This window comes from Kogia breviceps, chromosome 2 (genome assembly GCF_026419965.1).
Source record: "Kogia breviceps isolate mKogBre1 chromosome 2, mKogBre1 haplotype 1, whole genome shotgun sequence".
Lineage (NCBI taxonomy): Eukaryota > Metazoa > Chordata > Mammalia > Artiodactyla > Physeteridae > Kogia > Kogia breviceps.
In genome coordinates, this window is record NC_081311.1 from 63,790,324 (window position 1) to 63,811,088 (window position 20,765).

The window sequence follows — 20,765 nt, forward strand, 5'->3', positions numbered from 1 at the left end:
TTCATCCATTCAGCAAATATTTATGGAGCACTTGCCAAGCCCTGTGCTGGTGCTGGGGACACAGTGGTGAACAAGGCAGACTAAAGGTGGAGGCCGACAGGGGTAAGAGCTACAATGCAGGACAGAGAGGGTGCTCGGGGAATGAGACCTGAACGATGAGCAGAGTAAATTAGATAAAGGGGTGCAGGGAGGGCGCGCCAAACAGGGGAACCTACCTGTACAAAAGCCTGGAGGGGAGAAAGAGTGTGGTGTTTTGGGGAAATTGTCAGTGGTTAACTGAGGCTGAAATGTGGAGTGCAAAGGGACAGGGTGGGGGCTTCTGCTGAAGAGGTGGGCAGGGGCTGAGGAGGACAGAGGATTTGGACTTTGTCCTGAGGGCAAAGGGGAGCGATTGAAGGGGCTTTGCCCCTGTGCTGGGCGTCGGGAGGTACTGACCTGTACCAGATGGGAATCCCAAAGAGAATGAACCAAGGCCAGGCCTGGAGTAAAAATAAGGTGAGCAAGGCAGGCATTCTCTTGGGCTCAAGCTCTCAACCTTGCCCTTGTACAGGCTCTGAGATTAAATTAGTTTGCCCCAGGTTAGAGGACAATAGCATGCAGTGTCTCTGAGGAGAGTGCATTGGGGTTTGGGGGGCCAGCCCGAGGCCCCTGCTTGGAGCTGCAGATAGGACATTTGGAAATGCCTTTTCCTGAGTCCCCACTTCCTTCCCACACAGCCACGCCAATCAGCTCACGGGCTGTGACTCTGCAGAGCTGAGGATGGGTGTCGAGGGGCAAGGGCTGCAGATGTGCGGGGGAGGGCCAGCCTGCCCAGGAGGCCCTGGGAGCCTTGTTAACTGGGGCCAAAACAAACTCTCTCATTAAGTAGAGAGCAGAGCCAAGTGCAGAGGCTACACTGATGAAAACGCTGGGGGACCCTGTCAGCAGGCTGAAGGGCTTGGAGGAGTTTGAATACTTATGGTTTCAGGCCATGAATGATTGTGTGCACGTGTGTTGGGGTGTGACACACACGCACCCCCCCCCCAACAGCCCAGCTCCCTCAACCTAGGGTCTCACTGTGTGTACTTGCCTTTTTCTGCTCCTGTGCTTTGGTACATGAGATCATGCACATTTCTGCACACACGTACAAGGAGGTACATGCAGGGGAGTGCAAAAGCTGTGGGTGACCAGAGCTGCCCCACAGTACAACTGGGCTGTCTCCAAGCCACCCCCAGCGTGTGCGTGGATGAGGATGTGCACCCATATGTACATGTGCCCAGAATGGGTGTGTGCTGACCTACCCGTGTACAATCTGCTTTGGTCGAGATGTGTATATGAGAACATGTGCATGCTTCTGAATGGTCAGGACCCCAACTGTGCCTAGGAGAGATAGTGCAGTAACCAGGACAGTATTTCAGGCATCTATAGCAGCATCACAGATGGCCCCAAATCTTAGTTCCTTAAACAGAATGATTTCTTATTTCTCACAATTCTGTGACTTGATAGTGCTCAGTGGAGTGGTTCTTCTGTTCCAAGTAACATAGCTGAGGTCACACATGAGGCTGTGTTGTGGAAGCTTGGCTGGGAGCTCGGCTGGGGTTGGAACATTCCAGATGGCCTCTCATCCCCGTGGGGCCACTCTAGGTGGCCTCTCATCATCCCACAGTCTATCCTGAGCTTCTTTATAGCATGGTGGCTGGCTTGCAAAGGGAGATTTCAAGTGCCAGTGACAAGTGTTTATGACGCCTCTGCTTGTGTGACACTTGCTAATGTCTCATAGGCCAAAACAAATCACCTGGCCAAGCCCAGATTCTTGCCGGGGAGGGAACTACCTATGAACCTGGCTCCAGATGGAATCCACAGATGTAGCTGTCTACCCCAGCCTGAGAAGAATGCCTGGTAGGGTGGGCTAGTGGACCTATCCATAGAATCACTTGACCCTAAAAAGTTGGATTTGGGGAATACTGTGGTTAGCAAAGGTCATGCCCAACTGTCCACTCTACCGCCCAGACCCTTCCCAGCTTTCTCCTGATGACTTCTTGCAGGAACAGCTGGAGGCTCCAAACAGCCCACACCCCTCTGGTCTCAGGCGGTTCAAGAATAATTCAGCACAAATCTCCTACCTGGCCTCATTTCATGGACAGCTCTGGAACCCATTTCCTGCTCACTTGGAGGCTGTTCTGAGTGGTTTCAGGTGCTGGCTCTGCTGTTTACTAGCTGTGTGATCTTGGGCAAATTGTGTAGCCTCTCTGCACCTGCTTTTTTAAAAAAAATTAATTTATTTTATTTATTTATTTTTGGCTGTGTTGGGTCTTTGTTGCCGTGTGCGGGCCTTCTCTAGTTATGGCAGGCGGCGGCTACTCTTTGTTGCAGTGCGCAGGCTTCTCATTGCGGTGGCTTCTCTTTGCAGAGCGTGGGCTCTAGGCACTCGGGCTTCAGTAGTTGTGGCACACGGGCTCAGTAGTTGTGGCTTGTGGGCTCTAGAGCACAGGCTCAGTAGTTGTGGCGCATGGGCTTAGTTGCTCCACAGCATGTGGGATCTTCCTGGACCAGGGATCAAACCCGTGTCCAATGCATGCTCCACAGCATGTGGGATCTTCCTGGACCAGGGATCAAACCTGTGTCCCCTGCATTGGCAGATGGATTCTTAACCACTTCTGAACCTGCTTTTAAAATCTGAACTATGGGGAGAACAATTCCTATCTCCTAGGGCCACTATGAGTATTGGATGCGATGGTGCATGTTGAGTGCCATGTCGGTACTCAACACAGCCCATCATTGCCATGATAATAGCTGCAGAGACTGGGGACATACAGCAAAGACCAAACAAGAGTTCACATCTCCTCCCAAACTCTGTGTTCCTGCAAATGAGAGGAGGGATGGTGCAGGTCACTGATCCATCAGTCAGTCCACACCTACTATTGAGCTCCTGGGTGGGAACAAGACCCAGTGTCAGGTGCTCACAGAGCATGCAGTCTCATGGGGCCTTTGTAGGAACCTACATGCACAGGAAAGAGAACAGCAGTTCCAGGCAGAATGAACTGAGGGCCAAACAAACAGGCAGATGAGTGACTCGGGACTTGGAGAAGGAGAGAAAGGTGGAGACTTAGAGTTGGGTGAAGGTGCAGGATGGCTTCCTGGTAGAATTGAGTACTGAGCAGGGCCCTTGAGCATGGCAAGATCCAGACAGAGGAGAGGACTGGGATAATAGAGCACAAGTTCCAAACTTTTGTGGTACATCCTTGCCAGGGATGAATCATGTGACCACCTGACCCCCAACAGCCCTAACCATCTGTCCCTTCCATTCCTCTCTTCTCAGGTGGCATGGTCTGGTCATGTTTGGCATACATACCAACACTACCATTCCCACATCATCAGCAGACATCGCTAATCAACTACAGAACACCACTCCTAACATACACACACACATACATACTCACACACACACACAAACACTCTGCTTAGGCTTCTCAAAGCAGGAAGCTATTATCAATCTATTGAGGTTAGCGCTTGGGGTGAAACCATTTTGCTGACTCAGGCTGAGCTAAAACAAAGCACCATCTTTGAAATCCAGAAATGCTGAATCCTGGCCTCTCCATCTGCAAACTGTGTTCCTTTCAGTTAGTGTCTACACCTCTCTGGATCTCAGCCTCCTGTCTGGGGCAAGAGAATATTAATTCCTACTCAGGGGAATGCTGAGAGACTCAAATGAGACCATGTGTGCAAGACTCTAATAAAGTACAAAATCCAAAAGAGATGATGGTGATGGTCACGCTGCAGCCAGACAACAGAAGGCTCGAGCAAATGCATCCATTAAGGCTCCATTTGCAGCTTTTTGGAGGAAGAACAATCATTTCAGGAGTGAGAGTGAGACGTAGCCCCTCTGAGCTGTCAGCCCATGGAAACAGGGCTTGGAATCTGGGCCTCAGACTAAGGATGGTGGAAGGGCGCCCCAAGCATGTGCTTGGAGAAGAAGCCTAGGACTCAAGCTCTCCCTGACAAGGGGGAAGAGCTGTCAGAAAGGCAGGCAACTGCGGGTTAAGAGACAGATGTTTTTGGTTGCTGACAGATGGGTAATGAAGAGCACAATTAGTTTACTGAAGCAGATCCTTGTTTACCAGCATCTGGGAACTGCAAGTTATGGTGTTGTATCTCTGCGTGCTCTCCTGTCCCCGGCCTTCTGCCCACCCCCATTGCTGTGGAACTCTTTGTCTTGACCACGGAGCTCTGTCTCTAAACCTCAGCTTAGGAGCAGCTCTCCTGGATTGAAGTGGAGAGTATAACTCCATGCTCAGAAGAACCTTTATAAATCCCCCAAGCCTCCACTGGTATATGAGTCCTGCAGAAACTGAGCACAGAGAGGTCAGAATGTGGTCCAAGGTCACACAGCATAATAGTGGCAGCGCTGGATCTGGGCCAGGTCTCTTACCTACCAGGTACGGCACAGCCCCCAGGTTCAAGTTTGGCCCAGTGTCTGGACTGCAGCCGATGGCCAGTAAATCCAGAGGAGGCTTTGCCCTCCCCACAGAGCTTTGCTCCCTCTTGTTCCTTCACCAGCAGTAGCTGTGAAAGCAGAGCCGCCTGGAACATTTGTTCCTGTAAACTTCATTAAAAGGCCTTCTTTTTCTTTCTCCTTTTCCTAAAGCCCGTTGCTTTGTTAAGGTCATTTCTAAAGTTGGGAGGGAAATGCCCTGTTTGTCTTTCCTATACGTCCCATCAGGAAATGAGGGCTCTTGCTTTCCCTGAGTGATCTGTTCCTGACGCTAGCTCGCCAGTGACGGTTGGGTCTGCTGTAGATATATTAATCTGAGTCTTCCTTTGGCTTTATATGGCTCTGGGACAACATCTGGAAACAGATGTCTGTTTGGAGATGGAGCAGGAGCAGGGGGCATGGATCCAAAAGCAAGCCCCCCCCACCCTCGAGAAGGGGGGCCGACGTGCTGAGGGCTCCTACAGGCGCAGGCCGTGGGCTGGTGCGGGAATTTTGTACCTTTGAAGGAATGGCTCCCTCTCTGGGCTAGGCACAGGCTGCTGCTACGCTGGGCCTGCCTAGGGATTAGGGCCAGTGCTGCAGAGGTGCTGGACTCTGTCCCCGCAGCTCCCCTCTTTGCTCCATCCCATGGCCAAGGACTAGCAGTCCAGCTCCCTGAATGTGTCAACTTTCTTGTTTTCCAGAGATGGAAAATTCCTGAAGGGCTGGAGACTTCATCAGATTCCAATTTGTTGAGGTTCCAAATGTGAAGTGCAGGGCTTGGCGCATTATAATCCTTAGGACGAGAGTGATGATGGTAGGAATGGTAGTGATGGTGGTGGTGGAGGTGGTGGTAGAGATGACAGGGGTGGTCGTGTTAAGTGGCATAGGTCAATGTGGATAAACTAGGTTATACAACTGCTCACCACGTTTCTCCCAGTTGCCATGTCTGTGCTTGGTACATGACCAATCTGGGCTAATCACAAGAGTACGCATTTCTAGCCATTGTGATTGGCCCAGAAGGTAACCAAGCTGAACCAAACAGGGAACTTCCCTGGGATTTTTTTGTTTTTGTTTTTTTGTGGTACGCGGGCCTCTCACTGTTGCGGCCTCTCCCGTTGCGGAGCACAGGCTCCGGATGCGCAGGCTCAGCGGCCATGGCTCACGGGCCCAGCCGCTCCGCGGCATGTGTGATCCTCCTGGACCGGGGCAAGAACCCGTGTCCACTTCATCGGCAGGCGGACTCTCAACCACTGCACCACCAGGGAAGCCCCCTGGGATTTTTCAATCTGAGCTTTGGAGATGAAAATTCTTTTGCTTTTGGGTCACTGAGCAGCCAGGATGTAAATCCCTGGCTCACATGGACAGGTGTCTGTCTACAGAAGAAAATTAAATGAACACCAGAGAGAAGTGGAGATAAGAGATGGAGCATCCTTTTGGTGTTTGAGTTCCTTGGGAACAGTCATTCCTAGGGAGGTCTTGACCTTTCCAGTTAAGCTAGTTGACTTGGGTTTCTGTCACTTGCTACCGAAGGGTTCTGACTGACCCTGAGCAGAAGGTGATCATGGAAGTATAAAGACGCTCATGTGAGAGGGAGCCTAATGGTGATAAATGAAAACGAAGATGGCAAAGACAACATCAGTGATGGAGGTGGTTATGGTGATGCAATGATGCTGCCAAAAATGGAGGTGGTAGTGATGACGGTTCAGACTTGATGGTGACATTGATGGAAATGATATTGGTGATGATGGCAGTAATCATGTAGATCAATCATGATGATGCTGTTGAAGATGCTGAGGCATTACCAACCTAATCTGGGTACATACCTTGGAAGCATAGGCCCAAAAGACGCAAGAAAGGATTATAAAAAAGGGTGGGAGGAAGAACAAACTCTTCCAGAATGTCAGATGCTGTCCTTTTTCTTAGCTAAATAAATCCTAGCTGAACCTGGAGAGGAGGGTACCAGATGGTACCCCACAGAACTTCAGAACCGTATTGGAACCTTCTGGAACAGAAAGACCCAGGGTCCCCAACCCCATCAGGTCCTTTTGGTTATTGCAAGTGCCTCCAGGGGTTCAGGCATGAAGAACTTGAGGTGGGACAGCAAATGTAAAAAAGCACTGCATCTCCTGTCTGACCATTTATACTTTGTTTATATCTGTCACTATTTATTCATCGTGATCTACTTGGTGGAAATGAGTTACTTCTGGAGAATAATAGCAGCTAATTTTTGTTAAGCATTGACTGTGTGCCAGGGGCTGTTCTAAGTGTTTTATATACCTCATCTCACATGATGAAATCATCACAGCCATAGGTATTTCTATTCCCCATTAAACAAAAGAGAAAACTCAGGGAGAAGAGGTTATATGAATCATCCAAAGTCACACCATCAGAAAGGCAGGGTGGGAAGCCAGGCAGTCTGGTCACCGGGGCCCATCCCCTAACTCATTACACCCCACTGGGAAATGTGCTCAGGGTGGAACCCCACCTCCAGCAATGCTTCCGATCCAGTGCCCTCCCTGGATGTCTCCTCCTTCACCCCCTTCTACCCAAGAAAGCATTTTCCAGAAGCAGGGCCTGGGGCCAAATGGGGAGGAAGTGAACTGCTGTGGGTCCCATGGAAGAAGCCACCTGCTTTAGGGAGCTCCCTGGTCGGGCTGTCCCCGCTGGGGAGAGCTAACTGAGGAGAGCTGGGTTATAGGGAAGCGCCTGCCTCTTCCTTGGGGTTCAGTTCCTTTTCCCCAACAGAGGGCTCCTGCCTGCAGTAGTGAGCACATAGTTCTCTGTTTCTGATTCAAGCATAAGACTGTCTGTGTGGTGTTGGGGTCAGGCAAACCTGTGTGTAATTCTTACTTCACCACTTTGGGCTGGTAACTACTTCTCTGAGACTTGATCTTCTCCCTTGTAAAGTGCAGATGAGAATTCCTACTTCCCAGGGTTACCGGGAGCATTCGGTGTATAAAGCACACAGCCCAGTGCCTGGCACCTAGTAAGCGCTCAATGAATGTCAGCCAGTGGTTATAACGTTCTCACTACTGTAATCCCTGGACTTCAGTCCTCTTTGTCATTCTCCTTCTCATCCATGAGCAAGATCCCTGCTCTGCTACAAGGAAAGGAGAGAGGCCTCGGAGGGAGGAACCCAGGGCTAAAGAAACCCAGATCTGCCTCTAATACAGGAGGGTCAGCACTGGTCTCCTGAGCCGCCTCCCTCCCCCAGAAGTTATAGATCCCTGTGGCTGGGTTTCTAAAAATAAACACATGCCATTTCCACAATGGAAAATTTTCCTTCAGAAAAAAGAAGGAAAGTAAGTAAAACATTCCCTTGTCATCTCTCTTGGCCAAAGAGAACTAAGAAAGATAAATGAAGCCATTTACATAGACGTGGGAGGTTCCAGCTCTGGGCTCCACCCTGATGTGGTTCTGGTTTTGTTGGAGGCTCCCAAGGCTTCAGGAGCACCCATCCCAGCGCCCCTGGGAGGCCAAGGGGGGAGGGGGGTTGTTAACAGAGGGAATGTGGTCTTTGGGAGGGGAGTCCCACTCCCTCCTCTTGGTGTTTTTTCTTCTTGGTGGTGCCCCCTGCAGGCAGCCAGCACACAGGGCCCGCGAACCATTATCTATAGCACGCTACACGTTGGTAACCCCACACTGAGGATGCGCCAGGTAAAAAGACGTGTCCAAGGTCACCCAGCAAGTAAATGGCAGAGCCAGGACCAGGGGTAAGGCTTCAGACTCCTGGCCTGGGAACTTTTCTTCCATATCAGCCACTCTGCCCCATCAAAAGCACATGCTCCAAAAGCTCTGACATGAATCTTTTGGTCTGGGATGTGGTGAGAAAAGCTGTGAGTCTGGAGTCAGAAGCCAGAAGCTTTATCTGCCTGCTGTTTGCCTTCTGAGTAACCCAATAAGTCACTACACAGCTCCGAGTCTCCCTTGTCTGTTCTGCAGAAAGGAGTACTGAGGCTACCGCATGGGGTTTTGCGGGGTGGGGCATGAACCACCTAGTACATAGAAAGGACTCAAAACATATTTTCAAACTCAAATCATAAGAAACCATCACTGCTTCTCATGGAAAGATTTATGGGTATTAATTAACTTGGCTATTCTAAATTTTCCTACCATGAGCATATATTCCATCTCTAACAAGAAAATCAATTCTGCGTTTAAATAAAACACAAACCAGTTGTCTGTGCTTTTCAACTCCATTTCCTTTCCACCACTATTACCAGGAACTATTACACCCAGTGAAAGAAGTAATTGGGATCAGGCCTCTAATATCATGCCACGTAGACAACCACCTACCTGACCTAGTGTCATTTGTTGGGTGGGATCCCCAAAGAGACAGACTTTGAAAAAGAGATTTGCATGCAGGGGGTATACTGGGGAACCACGGCAGTGGGACAGGGCAGAGGATGAAGTTTAACTGCACGGCAGTAGTAAGCGGTCTCTGTCAACCCCATGGAAAGCCGGGAGTGTGGATGTCCGGCAGAGTTACCCTGAGTTGAAGGAGGATTGGTCTCTGCACCTCCATTCTCCCTCCAGTCCTGGGATGCAGACTACCCACCAGGGAGGGAGTGTGATCTTGGGTGACGCTGTTTCCTTTAGCCAAGTGTGAGCCATCAGCAGCAACGCCCCTGTGGCTGGGGAACCAGTGCCTCTGTCCTGGAGGGAATCTGGGTGCTGCGTCCCAGCATCTGCTACACCAAGATTAACAGCTAACCCTGCAGAAGGCAGACTCTTGATGAAAAGACCCCAGTCCTTCTCTGAACTGTCAACTAAGCACACACCTGACTCCCTGCCATCACCTATGTGGCCACCAAGACAGGAAAATTCAAGAATCAGGCATTTCGTGGAACTTCCCTGGCAGTCCAGTGGTTAGGACTTTGCCTTCTAATGTCGGGGTGTGGGTTCGATCCCTGGTTGCGGAGCTGGGGTCCCACATGCCTTGCGGCCAAAAGGCCAAAAGCAGAAACAATATTGTGACAAATTCAATAAAGACTTTGAAGATGGTCCTCATCAAAAAAAAAAAAAAAAAACTTAAAAAAAAAGCATCAGGCATTTCAGTGGTTGCATCTAAGCTCCTCCCTTCCCCTTCACCCCCATCTGAGTCCAGAACTCCATCCACAGGGTGCCTGAAGGTGCAGGCACATAGCTGCCCAGTGACGGAATTCTAACCCCCTTGCCAGGCCACAGAACCTTAAAAGAGCTCTGTATGTCAAGCATACTCCCAGATACACAGGAACACTGGATCTCTAAAGGAAGGTCTGCCCAGGCACTCTGAGGGGAGCCACCCTCCACCTTTTACCTGTCAGGACACTCGGGGTAGACAGCCTGTTTACAGCCACTTCCACAGGCTGCCCAGACTTGGAAGCAGCTCAAAAATGTTTAGAATGTTCTGGGTTGCAAGTAATAGAAAGTCTGATTTAAACTGGCTGGAATAATAAAGTGAAGGTACTGACTCACATGAGTGAAAAATCCATAGGCGGGTCTGGCTTCAGGTGATGTTTGATATAGAGTTTCAGCATCACTAAAGACTCAGTTTCTTTCTTCCTTCCTTCCCTCCCTCCCTCCTTCCTTTATCTCTCTCTCTTTCTTTCACTTTCTATTCCTCTCTCTCTCTCCCTCCCTCCCTCCATCCCCCACCCCTGCTTCTTCTGCTATGACACCCTCAGCCTCACTTCCCTTGTGGTCCCAAGATGGCTGCCCACAGCTCCCAGTGCTACATCCTTTCTCGTTCATATCCTGTCAAAGAGAAAGAGCATCTTACCCTAGCATGGCCAGCAAAAGTCCTGGTAATGAGGTTCATTCTAATTGGACTGGCTCGGGTCATGTGCTCACTCTGGACCAATCCCTGTAGGCAGGAGGAGGGAATGTGCTAACTGGTTTCACCCCTGGTGTGGAGTGAATGTAGGGTCCACCCTCCTGAATCATTATCCTCACACAAAAAAACAGGGTTATGGGGAGGAGCAACCAGGTCCTGGGAGGCAACCAATAAATGTCCACATGGTTCATGGTGCTGTGGACCCCAGAACCTCTTTATCAATAAAAACACATTTAAATATTTTAATAGCACAAAAAGTTTTGTGATTCCTCATGTAGATGTAGGTGTTTCTAAGACCCTAACTGTGCACCCATGTAGCATGGATTATGGGCTGCTGATAATGTGGTTTTCTCTTTAGTTGTGTGCTGGATACTTGTTTCTGTTAACATCTTATGATCTCCTTACCCTCCTCATGGAACCAGCCACCCAGATTTCCTTGGGGGAACAACTTGTTCTTTTCACTCTGTGTCCATGTGATTTTGAATGGGACCATGCAACGTAGGTTGACCATGTGATCTAGGATTAGCCAATCAGTGTAGTTCCACCCTCTTGGCTTCAGTGATTGGTTCAGGGATAGACACATGACCCAATCTGTGCCAATGATAGCCAGGTCAAAACATTGTTTTCCATAATTAGGGGAGGAGAAGCTCCTCTTTTCTGCTGAGTTTGAGTCTGGGAGAGTGTAGCCTGGAGCTGATGATGGCCATCTAACCACAAGTTGGAGCCTGATTATGAAGACAACCAGAAAAGAATAGGACTGAGAAATGGACCAAGACTGCTTCCTAGTGACAATTTGAAACCCTGGAACATGCTGCACCTGAAGCCAGAGCTATGTTGGATTTTTCAGGAATATGCCCTAATAATTCTCTTTTTGTTCAAGCTCAGTGAAATGGGTTGTCTGTCACTGGCACCCCGATGTGTCCTAACAGAGTATGTGTTTGACTTAGCCCCAACCCTACTCACCCTGGACTAAAAGCTCCTGATTCATCTTGAGCAGAACCCAGGCTTTCAACAAGGACACTGTTTCCCTGTCAAATGCTTCTGCTCTGGGGTGTCGAAAGATGGGGCCTGTTAAGAAGAAAAAACATATGGTCAAAACAGTAGGTCCAAGTCACAGTGTCAGGCCATCATTACTGTGGTCATTACTGTGAAATGTTGGAGAACGAGGTGCTCCAAAGGGAGAAGAGAAAGGCACCCTTACAGAGGCATCACAGGAGGCCTACAGGTCACTCCCCAGGAAAATGAAGCCTGGCTGGTGGGAATGTTTCCCAAGAGATCGTGCATGGCTTTGCTGCAAACTCCCACTCATGCCCTTCCTCAAATGGCTAAATAATCTGAAGAGCTTTGCCACGTATTTTTCATTCCACTTCCATACTCTGACCGCCTGTCCCAGGCAGCTAAGTTTAACCCGACTGAGACGTTCTTCTTGTGGAATTCAAGTCAAGAGAATCCCATAACTCATGGGACCATGTGTCAACTCTCCCACTGTGTAGATTGATTTTGTCCAATTCAGTAGATACCACCGGGCGTCTTCTCCTGCCAGGCCTGGGTTCGGCTGGGCCTTCAGTAAGCAATGATGTGAATTAGATGCAACCCTTGCTCCTCAAAGAACTCAGTTGGGGGAGGCAGGATGTGAAAAGGCAGGCTATTATACAGGCCAAAAGAAATAAGGGCAAGTGAGAGTTGGAGCTCTGTGTTTTGAGAACGTGCAGGAGAAAGCGGAGGGGAGACGGGCATGACAGGACTCACTGGGCCTGCCTTGGCGCTTACCCTTCAGCAGTGGGGGAACCTGACTCCAGAGAGAGAAGGGAGGCTTTCTGGGCCCAGGGAAGAGTGGAGCCTAGGCTTAGAATGATACAAGGCCACATGTTCATCTTTGCTGCTGCCTTCCTTAGGCCATGTCTCTGCATCTAAAGCTCATTGGGGTTTATGAAAACATCGTATCCAATGGGTTAACTGTAGGAACTGAGCCTTCATGGTCACATTACGGCCTTCACCCTTAATTAACTTCTTGCTTTTTTGGCCAGGACTTTCTTTTCTTTGAGCCAATCTGACAAGCTCAAAGCAAAGCCAAGAATGACGTCTTACGGCATCATGGTGATTTCTAAATCACCTCCTACATGAGAACCCATTGGCACAAACTGTAGCTGCAAACTTTACCTGTTGTGAATTGGCTGCATTAGATCATGCGCCGCTGGATGTTGTCATTTCCACATTGTAAGGGTTTGGTTTTTGAGTGCAAAGGATTTGAGAAGAGCAGAGGAATGAGTCCGTTTCCAAAAGAGGTGATGATGGTGGAGGATGAGAGCATGGGCTAAATGAAGATATGGGCCAGGAAGGAGAGAGGTGGGGTAAGAGGGGTGGAGCAGATACAGGAGCTCTATCCGGCAGCAGAGACACTGAATATTTACCGCTCTGTGGTTTGGAACCACCATTCCACCCCTCTGTGCTTCATTTAGGAAAGATAAAAATATCGGAACCTCTTAGAGTGGGTGACTTGCTCCTTTGCGCAGGGGTGTGGGGGGAGTGGAATTCCAGCCCACCATCTCAGGAATGACAGAAACAGAACTGTCCCCAGTCTTTGCTACTCTGCTTCTATTTCACAGCCTGATTCTGCCACAGTAGTAGTGGTGTAATCCCAGCCAATTTGGAGTCCTCTCCTTTTTAATTTCCCGGAAGCTTAAGTGTTATCCAGGCATCTGGTCTTCACTGTCATTTGTGATGTCCATCACCATGCCTGTCCTTGTTCATTGGTCCCGCAAGTTGCTGTGGAGATGGCCTTTGTCCCCTTGCAAGACCCTTGCCGGTCTCTCTCTCTCATCTGGTGCTATGCCACTCTTGGGTCATTCCTGTTCTTTGGGGCCATCCTGGTGTGGGGGAACTTTCTGCAAATCTGAGGAGTGGAATCATTGCTCAAGTTTTCTTCTGAATTTTCCTGGTGTGAGCCCTTTATGCTGCCTTATGGCCCAAGAATTTTCAACTCAAAACAAGGAGACTCCTTTCCCTGCCTTCCCAGGCCACAGTCCTCACCTGAGACAACAGCACAGGACAGAATTTGGGTGCGGTGAGAGGAAAGGAGCAAAGTATGGAAGGGGGAAATACCAGAGAAGTAAAACATTAGTTAATATTTCAAAACACTAATCTGAGGTGTTGTCAAGGCTCCCTGAAATTCAGAGAGGTTTAAGTGACCTATAAAGATAATGCCACAGTAGTCACAGATCCAAAATGAGAATCTGGAACCTCTTTCTCCAGGCCAAAATGCAGGATTCGATCATGCTTAGGGATGGTGAGAAAACTTAAAAGACCACCATTCTGACTGAACCATCCTGGGAGAGAAAGAACTGGAGAAGTTTCCACCAATCATCCATAAGCATTAGGTGGTTGTGAGTTGCTGGCATTCATCTAAGCACTTTGGGGGCTCAGAAGAAAGCCACGGGGCCAGGTCATAGCTGAATCTTGAGGACCATTGTTTTCTTGAAGGAAATCTGGAGGAGAAGGTGGCTCTGAGGAGGGGTCAGAAAACCCCGCTATATGAGGGAGGGTGAAGCAACAGGGAAGATTTATTCTAGAGGAGAAACATCTCTGAAGGCTGTCAGGTGGGAGAAGGACTTGATCTGGGACTTCCTGTAGGACAAGAGGGACACAGGGAGTCAGACTTCAGCCCTGCTGAAGGTAAAGACCTAAGGATTGGATTGAAAATGGAAAGACTCTCCCTAGAGGTAGTGAGTGATCAGGCAGAGGATGGACGATCAAGCAGAGGATGGACAAACCCTTGATGGTAAGACAGAGCTTTTCATGGAACATTCAATGAGACCTTGGAGGTTCCTGCCCTGCCTAGATGTCATGATTCTCCACACCCACTGAGTTATGGTATCTCCCACCCTCATACACTTCAACCCCACTAATCCATACCTTGGGGTAACTCAGACAGGTGCTATCTGAAGACATCACCAACTATGAAAAACGAGTCTGTGGAGAGATAGAAAGTGAAATTAGATTACAAGGGAAGGGCTTGCCCTGTCTATGAGAACAGACTGTTTCCGAGCCTTTCTGCATCTGTAAGCAATCACCACGGTAACATCACTGTTCATTCTCTGCTCTCTGTGACCTTGCCTCCTACTCTTTCTGGCCTCATACCTGAGGCCATCAGCTACAAGTTCTCAATTCCCAGGCATCCTCACCCTCAGGTCTTGCACTAGTCAGACGTCCTGCCTCCCTCACTGAAGCCTCAGAGGATGAGGTGTCTCTCTGTTTAAAGGCAAGTATCCCACCTGTGTCTTTGACCTCTAATTCTCCTGCCTCCTCCAAGAGGCTACCCCATCCATCATCCTGTCCTCTCCTGGATGTTCACCTCTTCCAGGCCACTGGCTGCTTCTCCTCTGCCTAAAAATCTACTCAGGCCCCTTATATTCCCCCAAATGAAATCCTCCATGTCCTCCTCTTGCTTCTGTCCAAATCTCCCTTCCTTCTCATCCAACCTACTCGAAAAAGCTGTCCACACTTGCTGTTTTCCAATTGCTCACCACCCACTTAAACCTCAGTCCACTGCAAACTGGTCAACTGAAGCTGCTCTTAATTGCTCTTAATGTTCTTACTGACCCTGACTGACAAATCCAATGGACATTTCTCAGTCCTTAGCTACTGGTTCTAACTATTGTCTTGAAAACTATTAAACACTTCTCTTCTGGAACTCTCTCTGTTGGTCTCTGTGATATCAACCCGTCTCTTTTGATGTCTTCTTCTCTGTCTCCTTCAAGGGCTCTGTGGTGGCCAGTCTCCAAGATGGCCCCCAAAGATTCTCACCTCCTGGAGGTCACATTACATAATCACTTCCCACATTGTACCAGGGTTGGACAGTGTGGCCAATAGAATATAGCCGAAGTGATGGCATATCACTTCTGAGATTAGGTAATCAGACAGCATGGCTTCCATGTTGGTCTTCCTCTCATTCTCTCTCTTGGACCACTTACTTTGGGAGACGCCAGCTGCCATATATTGAGGACCCTCAGGCTGTCGGAGGAGAGGCCCACTGGGTAAGGAACTGAGGTTTCCAGATGATAGCCAGTGAGGAACTGAGGACTTCAACCAATAGCCTTATAAGTAAGCCTTTGTGGAAGTGGATCCTCGAGCCCAAATCAAGGTTTTAGGTAACACAGCCTCGGCCAACAGCTTGGTTGCAACCTCTTGAGAGATGTTAAGCCAGAACTACCCAGATAAGCTGTTCTCAGGTTTCTGCCCCTCAGAAATTGTGAGAACATAAATGTTTGTTGCTTTAAGCTACTAAGTTTTGGGTCAACTTGTTACTCAGAAACTAAGACTCTCTTTCCATAACCGCATATATGGAGCTCCATGAAATGTTAGTTGTCCCCAGGACCCCACTGTTATGACCTTGTTTCTCACTCTTGGTGCTCCTGGGGTGGGGCAAACACTATGGGTTGCCTATCCAATAGTCTTCCCACAAGCCCTATTTCTCCCCTGCTGGTAGAATCCATCTCCCATAATTAAGGCTCAAAATACCAGACACCAGCCTCCCTTGCAGCTAGAATTTGGGCACAAGATCCAATCTTGGCCCATGGGACCTGAGGAGTAGTCTGTTGGGTGTTTTGTGAAAGGTTTCTCTCCCTGATAAAGAGAAGGAGATTAATGAGAAACTCTCCTTTGCCTTCCAGCGTTTAAATGTCTTGTGTGAAGCATGATTCTTGGGGCAATAACATCTGCTGTTCTGAGAAGTGCATTCCATCTCCAACCCCATTATCCTCCTCAGCCACATCTACAGTGAGCACTGGAGAATATGCCCTCCTTGGGGGATGAGCAGTTTTCTCAGCCTGTTTCCTGACTGTATAATTTTGCACTCCCAAGAATTAAAACTTGAACAGTCACAAGGCTTTTCAGTCCAGAACTGTGATGATTTTGAAGTACAACTCAAAGACATAGCAGTCTTCTTATCTATTTGATTCTAGAAAACTCTATATACCAATAGCCACATTCATTTATAGTTTTTATTTTAGAAATACATTTTAAATTTGCTGAATTTCTTTCCTCTCATATTCCCATTGGCCTCCACTTTCTTTAAGACACTAAGTTTTGGGGTAATTAATCACAGTTAAGTTGGTTCTCTCAGGCTTAGATGGGAGAGCACCCCTTCAAGTCTCTTTTCCCTGAGTCAGTTTGTCCATTTGAAAAAAATTCACCTCTTAGTTCATTCAGAGTTTTCAACAATGGGTATGACAGCCATGTCATCAATTTGATCCTTACCACAGGCTAAGATTTTTCTGGGCCTGAATTTAAGGGTTTTTTTTTTTTTTTCTTTTGCTTCACATTGGTTTTCAGCAATTTGGTTGTGATGTGCCTTGGTGTGGTTTTCTTTGTGTTTATCCTGATTGAAATTCATGGAGTTTCTTGGACCTATGGATTTATATTTCTCATCAGATTTGGAAAATGTTTGATCATTATTTTTTTTCAAATACCCACACCTTCTCTACTCTTCTCCTGGGACTCTAATTACAGGTATGTAAGACCAATTGTCCAACAAGTCACTGAAGCTCTGTTAATGCTTTTTTCTCTCTTTGTGCTTCAGTTTATCTTGTCTTCAAGTTCACTGATCTTTTGTTTTTTCCTATCATGTCTAATTTGCTATTTAGCCTATCCAGTGAAATTTTTATTTCCTATACTACATGTATTAGTCAGGATTCACCACAGAAACAGAACCAATAGGATATATCCCTATCTACCGATATATCTATCTAGGTATCTATGTATCTATCTAGGCATCTATGTATCTATCTCTCTATCATGAGATTTATTTTAAGGAATTGGCTCACACAATTACAGAGGCTGAGAAGCCTCATGATCTGCCATCTGCAAGCTGGGGAAAACCAGTGGCATGGGAACCAGCAGCACTGATGCTATAAGTTCCCAGGCAGGCAAAGACTGCTGTCTTAGCTCGGCAGTCTAGTGGAAAGAGAGAATTCAACCTTTTTTGTCTCTTTGTTCTATGTATTTGGGCTCTCAATGGGCTGGATGATTCCCACCCACACTGGAGAGGGTGATCTGTTTTACTCATTTCACCAATTCAAATACTAATATCTTCTGGAGACACCCTCACAGACATATCCAGAAATAATGTTTAACCAGATTTGTGATCATCACATGGACGGGTCAAGTTGACACATAAAATTAACTTTCATGCTGTATTTTTCAGTTCTAAAGCTCCATTTGGTGCTTTTCAAAAAAAATGTTCCATTTTTTTCCTTCTTATATTAATGTTTTCCTTTAAATACTTGAATCCATTTATAATAGCTCTTTAAAATTCTTATCTGCTAATTCCATCAAGTGTCCCGTGTCTGAATCAGTTTCTATTGATTGATTTTTTTTTCCTCTTGGTTATGGGTGTCATTTTTTGCTTCTCATATCCAGTGATCTCTGACTAGAAGACAGACATTTTGAATATTATCTTATTGAGCACTGACTTTTGTTATTGTTCTTTAAAGAGTGTTAAGTTTTGTTCTGGCAAATAACTTGGAGATCGCCTTGATCCTTTCAAGGCTTGTCTTTATGCTTTGTTAGGATGGGTCTATAATAGCTTTTACCCCAGGGCTAGTTTAGTAGACTAGTTTAGCAAGTAGTTAGTAGACTAGTCTCGCTCTACTCCTAAGGTGTGGCCTTTCTGAAGTTTCCACTAAGTACTCTTGAGTGTTCTTCGGTCTCTCCACCTTGGTTAGCCTGAACTTGAACATCTCCCAACTGTTTCAGCTCAGAGAGTCTTTCAGTTTACAGCTCCCCAGTAATTATTCTTTCTCCAGTATTTGTTCCTTGTCCAATCTCATGGAGCCCCATCATACACACACACAGTTTAGTACAGTAAGTCCCCTACATACGAACGAGTTCCGTTCTGAGAGCTCATTTGTAAATCCAATTTGTTCGTAAGTCCAACAAAGTTAGCCTAGTTACTTTACCTAACACAGTCAGCTATATAGTACTGTACTGCAATAGGTTTATAACACTTTCCACACACATAATAAGTACATAAAAAACAAACACAAAAAATAAAACATTTTTAATCTTACAGTACAGTACCTTGAAAAGTGAAGTAGAACAGTACAACAGCTGGCATACAGGGGCTGACACACACGTCCGCATCTTTGAAAGTTTGCAACTTGAAGGTTTTTATGTAGGGGACTTACTGAATTTAGCCAAAGACTCAAAAGCCAAAGGCTCCTATGTGATTTTCTGAAGCTCTTTCTCTGAATAGCTCCCTCTTCTCCAGTATTCTACTTTGCAAATTCCAGCTGCATTAGTTTTCTGAATTCTGATCTCTGTCTCCTCAAAACAGTGAGACTTCTGTGCTCTGCTTGGGTCCCCCTTCCCAGGGCCATGGTCTGGTAAATGCCTCTAGGCAGAAAGTCAGGTTGATCATAGAGTTAATCTTATTTGTTTTTCTTCCCTCAGGGAACACAGTCTTGTTCTGCTGGTTATCCAATGTCTGAAAACAGATGTTTCATATAATTTCCCCACTTTTCTATTTGTTTATGGTAGGTGGGGGCTAGTCTAGTATCTGTAACTCCATCATACCCCAAAGCAGAAGTCCACACAGGATAAGTTTTCATCAGCCTTTCTCACTGAAAGTATTTTTAAACTTTACCTTTTACTGTTTAGGGTTAAGAAGCAGTTGCCTCTTCCAACCCCATAAGTACTAATTAGCAGACATTTAATTCCCTTTCATTCCTGCTTGTCAACCAGCCAGTTCTTCCCTGAGCCTATCCCTTTCTTATCTTTTTCCAAACACAGCCAAAGGCAGGCATCACATCTATTAATCAATTGTTTTCTACCCACCTTCCCCTGGGTTCCAAGTCCTTTAGGACCCTCATCTGTCTTCACGTTACTGCAGGGCATACAGTTATGGATGAACAGAGGTGGCAGAGCTAAAATATATAAAGATCTGGGTCCTTGATGACATATTGAGAAGCAGCCCAGGACCTACCTCCAAACTTATTAAGTGAAATAAATAAATGCCTTCATTTGTTTTAGCCACTTTTAAGTGTATGTTCTGTTCCTTGAAGCCTGGAGCATCCTGATGAGCACATGAATGATCTCACCCCCCTCTGTGGTTTCTAATGCTCATGTCTCTCAGATCTTTGCCTCCAGCCCGTACCTTCCTCCACAGGGGCAAGCTCAAATATCCACCTAACTGCTGGTCTCTCCCTGATGTCCCACCCACAAGTTCCTCAAATTCAACATCAAAAATTGATCCTATTTTTTCCACTTCTAAACTGCTTTCCCTCAGAATTCTCAATCTCAGCTGAAGGTACCACCATGTACTTTATAACCCAAGCTGTAAACCTAGCTGTCATTCTGCAATTTTCTTTCTCCCGCATCTCTTTTTATCCATAAATCACCAGGTGCTACTAATTCTGCCTCCTAAGCATTTCTCAAATACATCCCCTCCTCTCCATTCCTCCTCCTGCTGCCAGGGAGAGGCCCTGCCATCTCTCTCTCCCAGTCTGTCCCAGTTGATCCCCCTGCTACCAATGCATCCTCTACACTGCTTCTTCTTTTTTTTTTTTTTTTTCTGAAACACAGATTTATTTGTATCATTTCCCTACTCAGAACTTTTTAATGTCCCCCCCACCCTTGTTTATATGATGAAGTCCAAACCCTTACCAAGGCTTTTAGGCCTCCAAGGTCTGGCCTCTGCTGATGACTCCAGATGCAACTCTTGCTACCCCCCATCTCCATGTTACATCCTAGCAACACCAATTTGTGGTTGATTACTCTAGTCATCCTGCTTTTCTCCCCTGTGAGCCTTTGTGCATACTGTGCCCTACCTGAGATGCCCCTTGATGGTTCTATCTCATCCCCCAGCTTTTCCCCTGCAGGCATCTATCTATTCATGCTACCGAAGTAGGAGGTCCCCTTTTCTTCCCTCTAGAAGTCTTCCCTGGTGACCCCAGCCTCCACTCTTGTATGGTTGATCTTTTCTGTGCTCCAGTAATCTTTGTACACATCACTCTCGCCACACCTACCACTCCGCTTTATGGTTATGTGTCTGTCCCCCGCTCCAGACTGAGCTCCTGGAGGGCAGACACTGAGACTTACTTACCCTTGAATCCCCAGCCTCTGGCCCATGGTGGATGTGCAATAAATGTTTAATGATTGAATGGATCACCCAATAAATCCCTTATAGCAGGTCCCCTACAGACCATCTCTGTGGAATGTATAGTGGTTAGCTCACTCAAGTAAGTGGATTAATTTTAAAATAATAAAACTATGTTTCCTTAAAATCATTTTTCCACCAGCGCTTTCCTTCAATTAGTACAATCAGGGACAGGAGTGTATTTGTGGTGAGGTTTCCATAGTAATTCTCTCAGAAGGGGTATTTACATGTTTCCAGAGGCAAAGAATCATGGCTTAGTAAGAGAAAATGTGAAAAGAGCATGGCATGGGTATAAGAAACTGCTGGAAAACTTTTCTAGGCCATTATAATCAGAATGGGCCTTG

The 20,765-nt window shown here is 47.1% G+C and overlaps 2 protein-coding genes across 3 annotated transcripts in view; one reads left to right on the plus strand and one right to left on the minus strand.

Annotated features, from left to right (window-relative positions):
- TYSND1 (trypsin like peroxisomal matrix peptidase 1) overlaps positions 1 to 20,765 on the plus strand; it is a 1,185,869-nt gene that overhangs the window by 275,559 nt on the left and 889,545 nt on the right. The gene's annotated exons all lie outside the window — the stretch shown is intronic.
- The window catches only part of FAM241B (family with sequence similarity 241 member B), a 158,799-nt gene that overhangs the window by 24,025 nt on the left and 114,009 nt on the right, over positions 1 to 20,765 (minus strand). Inside the window, exons 5-6 of one of the 2 annotated variants that reach the window (XR_010838952.1) lie at positions 14,181 to 14,237; positions 11,232 to 11,336 (exon numbers count right to left, since the gene is read on the minus strand). The gene's annotated coding sequence lies outside the window, so the exon portion shown is untranslated. The remainder of the gene's footprint in view (positions 1 to 11,231; positions 11,337 to 14,180; positions 14,238 to 20,765) is intronic. The other variant, XR_010838953.1, reaches the window with a different exon arrangement.